Genomic DNA, 11,508 nt, shown 5'->3' on the forward strand with positions numbered 1-11,508 from the left:
ACACAATAAGATGGTAAAGTTTGTATTGCATTAATCAATTACATGAGCCCACTGCCTTAGCATATGAGTTTTTTACTTAAGTGTTCTGTACATGAGAACAAAGCTAGGATCTCTCTCTCACTACCACTCTGTTGCTCCGCCTTTTGGCCCCTTTGTCTTGCCTTCCATTTGCAACACCTTTCTTTGCAGTTGTAAGTTTAGTAGAAACTTTCAATCAATTCTTGGTTGTTGCAATTTGGTTCCACACTTGAATATCCATCTTGGCTTGGTTGGTTCTTGGTTTGCAATTGAGCCACAAAGTGACTGATTATATCTCCCTAGGGCTTGACTATTCAATATTGCAGGTATGAAATTCCACGTTATTAACTTTTGCAATACACCTTTTATAGATAAAACATGAACACATAGATATACAATATCGGAAGCTATATACAATGTGAGTTTCTTAAATCCATAGATGAATTCGACTGCAATATAAACATTCAAAACTTTACCTCTTCCAAGAGCAAGTACTTGAGCATTGTTGAATTTAGACCAACCCATATTGTGGCCTACATTGCTGAAATGCATTGGAGTCATGTTTTCCAACCATTGACAACATCTTTCAAATAAATCTTTTGGAGGCACTAGTACCAGTTTTGGATGTTGTTGAATATAGGAGAATTTGCTAAAACAAGAGATGATTAATAAAAATCCTTCTAATTTCAAAGAAAAAAGAGCTTCAATAAGTCATTCATGGAAAAAATACTCTAACCACACTTGCTTTGCAAGAACGGACACTTTCCTTATGATCCTTTGCCAACATTGAAAACTTGTGACCCTTCATAAGCCTTACATACACCCCTTGCATTCTGCTACATTGGCACCATGTATAGTGGATCTCTACTGCATTGTAATCCTTTTCCGGGTAGCTATGAGCAAGTACACTCTTGCTAGAAACTACTTGATTTGTGCATAGTTCACACACACACATACAAACAATAAAGAAGGAGATGTTGCAGCAATCGTGAAAAAGATTCTGAAAAGAAATAGGGAGCTAGAGTAGGAAATTTGATGTTGCACGTCAAGAAAGAGGTTATGGAACTTGAAAGAGAGTACAAGCTTGGGAAGAGAGCGAAAGTGGACTGGGAACCTAGAAGTTGGAGCTATGGATATAGAAGTTGCAGATCTAGAATGAAATACTGGAGCTATGGAGAAAGAGGTTGCAGATCTAGAAGAGAAGATGTTGGAGCTATGGAGAAAGAGGTTGCACGTTTGGAAGGAAATTTTGGAGCTATGGAGAAAGAGGTTGAAGATCTAGAAGGAGATGTTGTAGCTATGGAGAAAGAGTCTACAAGTTTACAAGGATATTCTGTAGCTACGGAGGAAGAGGTTGCATGTTTAGAAGGAGATGTTGTAGCTATGGAGGAAGAGGTTGCAAATCTAGAAGGAAATGTTACAGAGGTAGAATGATGTGTGGTAGGATACGTTACAAAACGATTCCCTAGCATGAGAAGAGGAGGAGAGAGATATGTCAGGGTGTTTTAGAGAGAGCGTGGGGATAAAGATTGCAAATATGAACTTTTTAGCAGCTGAGGGGAGAGAAAGAGAGCTTGGCAAACTTTTGGAGGGGGAGAAACAAGAAGCTGAGAGAGAAGACAAAGAGGGGACAAGAGAGGGAAAATTTTAATATTTGAAAACTGAAATGGTGCTTTTGGGGGGAGAGTAACTCCAACCATATCTAGTAAAATCTGCAATATTCTCCAAGAAAATAAGAAAATGTATTTTTATAAAGGCATCTCTAAGCTATCTACCCCACCATTCCAGCCCTTGATGCGGTTTGAATATTGTATCTAATATTGCATTTACTTTATGCTTCATGTTGGTGCTCCATATGTACACAGGGAAAAATTGGAGGCACCATTCCAAAAATTGATGGTTGTTACATACCGCCTATCTTGCATACAATACTTTATCATTTCCCCTACATATTCAGGGGGAACTTCACCATTATTTGACTCTCCAAATTTAACCAGTAGTCCATTCAAATCAAGAACCAAAGAAATCTCCTCATCATCCAACAGCTTGGCCACCTATATTGGGTCCAACGGCGGATACCACCCGGAAAAAATAACTTCCCCTAAGAGATGAGCAAAATTCAAGTACTCATCAAATTTCCTACAGTGTTAAAATCTCATATTTTTCTTTTCTTAGCTGTCTAGCCTTAGAAATATTCCTTTTGTATCTTTTTTGATGCAATGTCAACATTGATATTATGCAAAGCAATTAATTTTAGTTTCTCTTTCCTTGCAACACAGTAAAGGTATCTACTGACGACATCACAAAGGACAAGAAAAAACTACTAACTATTGCACAACATAGACATAATTATGCCAACAAGATTTTCTCCATTGTAAATACTCAGAGAGATACATGTCATAATATGTGCATCTTGCTAGCACTACAAAATTTGGGCACAACTGAGAACATGTTTATCATAGTTTCTTGCAAGCGCGTGAGCGAGAGTGGCTTTCTTTCACTTTTATAAGGTCGGTTAAGTCATCCCGGGTGCTCTTTGAGACAACACGAGCATGCTCTCTAGGCTCTTCTGGATTCTATTCCAGGCCACCTTTTCTCTTCAGATTCACTTTGTTTACAAAACCTAGGAGAGGGTTGTCATCATTGTCTTGCACATTGTGTCTGCTTTGAGTCCTAATAACTTCCTCTTATACAATCTTGGGTGTTTTCTCTAAGGCACTTATTTCATTAGCTGCAGCAGCAGCAGGCCTGGGTTTGGCATGACTGATCATGATGACATCATCATCGTCATCCGTTTCTTTACTGTCTATGACACCTCGTGGTGAGTTTGCTTGTTGTGGTGTCACATTTATCCCTTCATGCATTCTTTCCAGCTCATCCACCTCATAATTAAAGACCTTCTCTTCTTTAATCCTTTGCTTGACATGATTCTTGTCATGTGCTCTTCCCACATCATTGATTCCTATGTATTTCTTTCAAACATTAATTATCATATCCAAATTGCTTGTGAAAATTCAAAGCTAGATTGCTAGCACGACAATTAGCATATTTAAAATGTTGTTATGCATGGGACGTGTGGTAGTTAACATAATGACTATGTACCTCTATACAGTATGCTAGGTAGAATATCATTATTATGATTTCTTGTAAACTTAGTATTCCAATAAGAATTCCATGTACTTGGAATTTTAATTAGCATAACCAGGTATGCTAACTAGCATATAGTGTCTACTAGCCACCATACCCACTATTCTAACTAACATACATACTAAGATAACTAGAAAGAAAAGCATGCTTTAAGTCTCTCATAGTATTCCAACAAGCATACAATGTCATGACTAACATAACCGGGTATGCTAATTAGCATAACCGGGTATGCTAGCTAGTGTAAGGCGGGTATGGTAACTAGCATATATACTCTTCTAACTTGCATACGGACTCTACTAACTAGCATACAAAGTAGAATCTATGCCAACTAGAATACTTGGGTGTGATGGCTAGCATACATAGTACCTTGTATTCTAACTAGCATAACTGGGCATGCTGGCCACCATAGCCAATATGATAACTAACATACATAGAATAAAATTAGCATAACAGGGTATGCTAGCTAGTGTAAGGCGGGTATGGTAACTAGCATATATACTCTTCTAACTTGCATACGGACTCTACTAACTAGCATACAAAGTAGAATCTATGCCAACTAGAATACTTGGGTGTGATGGCTAGCATACATAGTACCTTGTATTCTAGCTAGCATAACTGGGCATGCTGGCCACCATAGCCAATATGATAACTAGCATACATAGAATAACTAGATTGTATGCTAGCTAGTATACACAATAGAATTCATGTTAACCAATATAAATAGGTAAGCTAGATAGCATAAATGGGTAGGCTAACTAAAGACAATATGCTAACCACCATGACCCTATGCTAAATGGCATAATTGGTTTTGTTAACTAGCGTACACAGTACAATGTATGCTAGCAAGCATTATTCGATATGTTAACTAGAATAATTGTGTATGCTAACTAGCATACACACTACCATGCATTCTTACTATCAAAATTGAGTATGCTAACTAGCATACACAGTAGCATGTATGCTTATACTAATGTAACTATCATACACAATATCATGTATGCTAAGTATCATGCTACCTAGCATAGCTAGGTACACTAACTAGCATACACATTAGCATGTATGAATACTAGTAGATTTGTGTATGCTAACGAGCATAACTAGGTATGCTAACTAGCACAAATGGGTATGTTAACTAGCACAATTGTGGATAACTAGCATAACTGGGTATGCTAACTAGCATACACAGTAGCATGCTTTCGTACTTTCATAATTGGGTTTTCTTACTAGCATATACAATAGAATGTTTGCTTACTAGCACGATTGGGTATGCTAACTAACTTGCTAGGTATGCTAACTAGCACAATTGGGTATTCTAACTAGCATACACACTACTATGTAAGCCTACTATCTGAGTATGCTAGCTAGCATACACAATAGTGTGTATGCTTACTAGCATGTAAATAGAATACACAATAGCTTGTATGCTTACTTATTGGCATAACTAGGTATGATAAGTAGCATACACATTAGGATGTATGATTACTAGCACAACGATGTATGCTAACTAGCATAATTGGGTATGCTAATAACTAGCAAGTATGCTAGCCACTATACCCACTATTCTGACTGGGTATGATAAGTAGCCAAGATTTCACCAAGTCTTTCTGCTCCAAACATAAAAACAATGCGTTGTTGGTAAAAAAAATTGCGATCTACACAAATGTTAATTCTGATGCGTTGTGAAAAATGAAAAGCATATGGTGCAACTCTATTGTTCATGAGGAGAATAGAAGGCAATCAGGAAAGTTCCTCAGTGGGGGCACCACTCTTATGAGAGCGGATTTTTTGAGATGGGGGCTCAACTCAAGGCTCCTACCAGACAACCACTCCGTGAGACCCTACACACGCATATTTCTTAGGGGCACCACCTTCTTTTATGGAGAAAGAAGGAAACCAAAACAAACCATATACAACACACACACACACACTCACACCTTCCTTATGTGCTTCAACACAAAATGCCCTTCAACCATTCAACACACACTCCTTAAGCAATCCCTTTGAACACTCCACAAACTCACATGCAAAGATTTACCTTCACCATATTAGTGCTCATATACTTCTAAGAAAAGCAAGCACAAAACCTCAAAATTCAAAACACCATAATGCACAAATACTTGACGACTCCTTTCCTTTCCCAAAAGAAGAGACTACTTACACACATAAGGCGGCATGCATAGAGAGCTCTTCTCCATCTATGTAGCCCCAAGACTTACTTACACACAACATAAGGAGAGAAGCCAAGCAAATAGACACCATGGTGCACAAAAAACTTTCTCAACAAACAAGCAACCCAATGAGCACAAAATATGAGAAGCTGCCAAGATATGCTTACCAATTTTACATGCGTTTAGAGCAAAAGTGTGACGACGACACCCCAATTGCAACAATTTGTTGATCAAACCATGAGATAGATCATTGAACTTGATATCCTTGCTCTCATATAGAATCTACAATCCTTATTTAGGGATGAGTATGGTAAGAGAAATGTTTGCAAGAGAATGGTAGCAATAGCATATTGATGCTCTCTCTATGGTGCCGCTTATGATAGCGAGCTTAGGAAATGGATAGGGAGACAAGAGGAGAGAGAGATTAGGGCTTCCCTAACCTTAGAGGATCTTATTTTCAACAATGGAGTAGGTGTGTGTGTTTTTGTGCTTGCCAAAGGGCCTTTTTATAGTTGTACAAGACCTTGGGTTAGGTTAAACTTGACTAGGGTAGGTAATTAACCATAGTTAGGTTCCCTTTTGACCATTCCTTCAGTTATGCAAATAAGGGACTTATTTTTTCATTAAAAATAGACTTTTAGGTCGTGGAGGCTCCATGAGGGTTGATAATGTATGTGGGCCCCACCATGATGTCCCTCCAGTGGCTCCTGCAGAGTGTCCCCATCCTGTTTGTTGTGTCTCTGGAAGCATCTTGAGCCGACCCCTCCATATGCAAGTGGTTTTTAACTCCCCATTGGTATTTTAGAATGTTGGAGAAGTCAAGAAAACTTTTCACCTTTGTGGTTTACCTGATTGTAACTTTGACCTGCAGTAACAATGTCCGCAGCACCTTGTTTTCACCATAACTTTCAGGCTGTAACTCAGAATTGGGTGCTGTAAAAGGCAAAGTTGACCTTCTCAAAGTGTTTAAGCTGATTTTGGAGTGTTCCTCAAGTATACCCACGAGCTAAGGCATTCAAGATGCATACAAAACACCTTTTGAACCAAGTCTCCTTGTAGGGGGCCCTTTAGCATGCATCCAAGGTATAGCATGCTTTTTTCAAAAGGGAATCCACCTTAAACAAATGAGGTAGGCTCCAATAAAGTTTGATTTATTGGGGCTATACATTATATTTAAGATTTGTTGACCAACACAAGTAAATGATCCAAGACTTGGGTCACATAGTGGTGGGGAAGGGAATGGCTACAAGGTTAACCCTACCCTTGAGAGAAGATGGGTAAGATAAGTGCCCATAAATTATTTATTTACAAATTATGGGATGTAGATAGGTATTTAAATTAGTAAAGGTAATTAGTTAAAAGAATATGCAGTAAAAAAACTAGGAGAGTAGAATTAAGTTTACTATTTATATTCAGCATGAAGAGAGAAATATGATGTAAATGCATAAAGATCTAATAAGGGTAAGGTGTTTGTATGGAAAAAGGCTATTACGGAAAGAGAGAATGAACACTAGGTTAAAACTTTGATAAAAAATATATACATTTGAGTAGAAATGTAGTGCAAATGCAAGGTTACCATTTAACGCTACTCAATAGTATGCTAACTAGCATTCATAGTATGCTAGCTAGCATTCATAGTATGCTAGCTAGCATTCAGAGTATGCTAACTAGCATACCAATATTTTCTTGTTATGCTGGTTTATTGGTCAACACACTTCCATTTTCTTTTATCTTACCAGAGATTTGTTAGATTGGATGCCCTTTCCCTCTGAGCTTGCAACACCATTATGTTCGTATCCTCTACTGGAAGGAGGAAGCTCTACATTTTGTCCCTAGGGAACATGCAACAGCAAAGCCAAAGACATGTTAGCTATGCTCACAGGGAAACTTGATTGTTGCACTGATTTCCTATACTTCTAGTGGAAGACCACAACCAATACGCTGGTTGATTTTTGTCCCATCACGTACCCCTCCCATCCTTTTCAAAAACAGTGTCCATAGCTAATTTATAGAGTGCAATGGGGAGAAGGAGCCTTACAACATCTTGTTTGTGTGCATGAGTAGTTGTAATTGACTTTCACATGCGTGCACTTTTTCTTCATGCACCTCCACATTAATCTACAAACCAAATAAAAGAGAAGCATGGTAAGTAAATAGGATAGTTATGCACATATTCCAAACATACGATGAAAGCACAAAAGTCACGGACACTTACACAATGACAAGTTGCGTCAATTTTAGCATCATTGGGGGAGTCCTCATTGGGAGGAAATCCCAAACCATTCGGTGTCTCTTTAAGTGTCTCTATATTCACTTTGAGCTCTATTTCCTTCTTTACATCCACACTGTGGCTCTGTAATAAACTCTGTAGTTCACTGTGAGCATCAGGAGAGATTTTGTCTCATAGCAAGGTGATCACCATAGGGGTGTCACCTTGGTATCTTTGGCAATATTTGTGGCTACTCAAATTGAGTAGCCCTCCTTCATTTCCACAAACCCCTCCTCCGTGTTTTACAAAATGGATGAAAGCATTTATGCTTATTCATCCGACTTGAAAAATTCAAGTAAAACATATTCAAAAATGGAAATAAACCAAATTACATGCATACTTGGATGTTGAACATAACGTTCACTTACCTGTAGTCACATGCACTTTGCAAAACTAAACGAAACAACTGGAAAAACAAGCCGTAGAAACTAGTAACCCTAGGTGTTTCCTTTTCCAACCAAACCCCTTGGTTAGCTTCATGTTAAAAAATGTTTGGAATCAAATGAGAAAGCACTACTCGGTAGTTTGCGGACTTTATTTCTTGAAAGTACAACTGTGATGAGCTCAACTCATGACTTTCAACACTTATGGAGTGATTGTGTATTAGATGGGTCATACCCCTAAAAATATCACCCCTAGAGACATAATCAATGCTACAACTAAGCAACAAATCTTTTGCAAGTGGAATCTTATTCACAACTAAGTGAAAAGAGAATCTTCTTCGACTTCCATGAACAAAGGAGAAAAATGTCAAATACCTCCAAATAAAATAGTCATACTAGATTTTCTCATGTGTTTATACAAGAGATTACTTGCGTAGAGGCTCTCTTAATCTATTTATGTCTTCCCATGAATAACGTATTTGATAGCTAGGCCATGCCAACTTGTTATCCATAAAAACTGTCATAAGGATTGGTTGCACCTTGTGCATAGAGCCAATGATGTGCAATGCTCACAATTTTATACATATACAATGATTGGAAGCTCATCTACTAGCCTCAAATCTTCTTGGACAGAGTAGTTGATGTTATTGTAGAAGCATTAACAATGATGGACTGGGTAAAAAACCCCACCATACTGGCATGCCATGCATGTATATTAGAAAACTAGATTGATAAACCCTTGGCTTCATTGACAATATCAACCTTGTAACCTACTATTAAACGTGCCTTGCACAATTACATGGGTATGGATACATCATAGTGCATTGTTGCCAAACATAAATTGTGAGCTTATATCCACTTTGTGTGAAATTTTTCTTACCATTATCCTTGATCTAAAGTCAGTAAATAGTACCATGGTACATGATAGAAGCCTTGATTTGCATGAAGGCTAGAAAATCACTTTGCTTTCCTCAATAGAGGAACCTTTTGCAAATGAAAGGTTGAATTATAAAACAAGTATAACTTGAAATGTACTATCCTTGTTGCCTCTCTAAGAGAGGTTATCTTTTTCTGAAGTTGTATCATAGCCATATATGCTAAGAGACTTAAATCTATTGAATGTATCCAACATGCCATTGTGTCTTTGGATCATACCAACTTTCAAGAGAAAATTAGATAGACATTGTGCCAAGTTTCCCAATTCTATAAGCTAATAGCATACTCCCAACCTTGGAAACTGCTATGCAAGATTCCTTGAAGTGAAGCCTTGCTTCGCATAAGTTCATCAGAAAGATGAGACAGAACGCAACCTAAATGCTCATAGCTGATAGGTTCTTTTGTTGACACACATATTTCATAGTAGAAGAGAATCAACCTTGTCAAAATTTCACAGAGCATTGGCCTTGCTGAATTGTGCATCTTATTGAGAATCATGAGATTGCCCAATATTGATAGAGATAGCATCCTACATGTTAACTATCAAGTGGCATCGATTACCAAACACTTCTTAATTGAAGCAACATTTTCTTGTCAAGTTGGCATTATGGAAATTCTTGCAAACATGAATAAGTTCAAAGTTTAAACTTAAAGATAACATACTTACAATTTTTTGTAACCACTATCCTTGACATTGGAAGTTGTAGTATCCTATGGTAGAAGTGTACTTTTAATGTTCTTCATGTACTTATTTTGTTTGCACTCTTGCAAGCTATAATTTCTCTGGACGATCATACACCTAATACATAATTATCGGTAGGGAGCTGTTCTCCTTAAAACCTTGCCTTTTTCCCACCGTTTGACAACACAAAGAGGACACATGAAAGAGATACTAGCCAACAAAACGCAGAAGCTAGTTTCTTGAGAATCTTTATACGCAGCCTTGCTCCTGTAGTGCATCTTATGTCATTGTCATACTCAAGACATGTTATATAAAATTAACACCGTGTCGGCTGTCAAGTGTTGACCTTGTCGAGTAGCATATGGAATTAAAAGCTTCAAAACATGTATCATAATTGCAAAAGCAAAGCGTACCTGGTTTGCTCAATGTTGTTGGCATTTTCCCTTGAAATCTCGTTAGATGTGTCTTACTTACAATGAGTTGAGCATGACCATGTCGGAGTGCATCAGAGTTAGTAAACCAATCTAGGAGCCATGCTCCCAAAACTCGGAGCTGGAATAAAAAGAAGTCTGCCAATTTCTTAGAATTAGAAAAAAGGGTCGTCCATGCCGAACACCTTTGCATTAAGAGCAATAGGCCTTGCCTTAACCTTTTTTTACTACAATTGATCACTAATGTATTGAGTTTGGAAAACTTGCTTTGCTAAGTACTACTATCTTATAAGCCATAATGTTACTTTACATGCCAGAAGCCTTGCTTGTACTTGGTTTACTCTACAACCAGATAACTTACAAACTGTTACCTGGATTCGTGACCACTTTGGAGAAAGATTCTTTGCATGTGCTTGAATAATGTGTCAAACAAAATAATAGGTACTGCGTACCTTCTAAAGTACTCCTGCCATGTTGCCTTGCTCACCGTTTTGATTGTGTGTCCGTGGCAAAATATCATCTTTGCCCTTGCAAGCTATGAGGGCACGGGAACTGACATGCTAATCTCCACCCAACCATGCCCTATATAGGCCCCTGGCCTTCTAAATATAAGGACCCCCTTGACTGCATGTCCGTCCTAGCCCTTGGCCCTGGCACTGGCCCTTGGCCCGGACGTGTGTCCTAATATTACTCCCCCCTTAAAGAAGAGTTTTCGTCCTCGAAAACAAAAGTGGAAAACTTCTTCTTAAGAACACTAATGTTTTCCCAAGTGGCACCTTCTTCAGGTCGGTTGGAGCGAAACCCGGTTCAGTAGGAGGTTCAATGAAACCAAGAGTAACATCTTGATTTTCTACATTGTTGTCCATTTGTAACCATCTGATGGTACCGGTTCCTATCCCAACGTAGTGTGTAGACTCCATTTAGAACGCTCATGATCATGGTAAACGAGTTTATCACAACACAGGTGTACCAAAAGAGTACCTCTTGTCACTTTCCATGAAAGTAACTTACTGACATAACTCATCAGCCAATTTTAAGTCCTTGACTTGGTCTCAATTTGCATCATCAGTAAACAACCCCACCCTAACGAGTGTTCAAGGTTGAGAACCTGAGTTATACATGAAGAAACTACCTAGTCGCAACATGCGTTAACTAATAGTAAGTACTCCAAAAAGAGCAATAAATGCTTATGAATTTGATTTCTTGGTGCTAATGTACGCACTTTGCATATCCTTTAGCCCAAGATTAAACTTTGTAATCTGTCAATCCCCTTCGATACTAACAGTACTGAGGTGTGTTTCCCCCACGGTTTACAGATAGTCTTCCCAGACGACTGCTAAACGGGAAATCACAATAGCGTATAACATTGTTGAGGAATCAACAATGTGTGAAATAACCATCGTGGTTAACTTAAAAATCCACAAACACTCAAACCAAGCCATGACCTCTGTTGGTGATTAGTAGACTCAAAGTA

The sequence above is a fragment of the Adiantum capillus-veneris genome, chromosome 17, assembly GCF_014529385.1.
Source record: "Adiantum capillus-veneris isolate H3 chromosome 17, ASM1452938v2, whole genome shotgun sequence".
Classification (NCBI taxonomy): Eukaryota; Viridiplantae; Streptophyta; class Polypodiopsida; order Polypodiales; family Pteridaceae; genus Adiantum; species Adiantum capillus-veneris.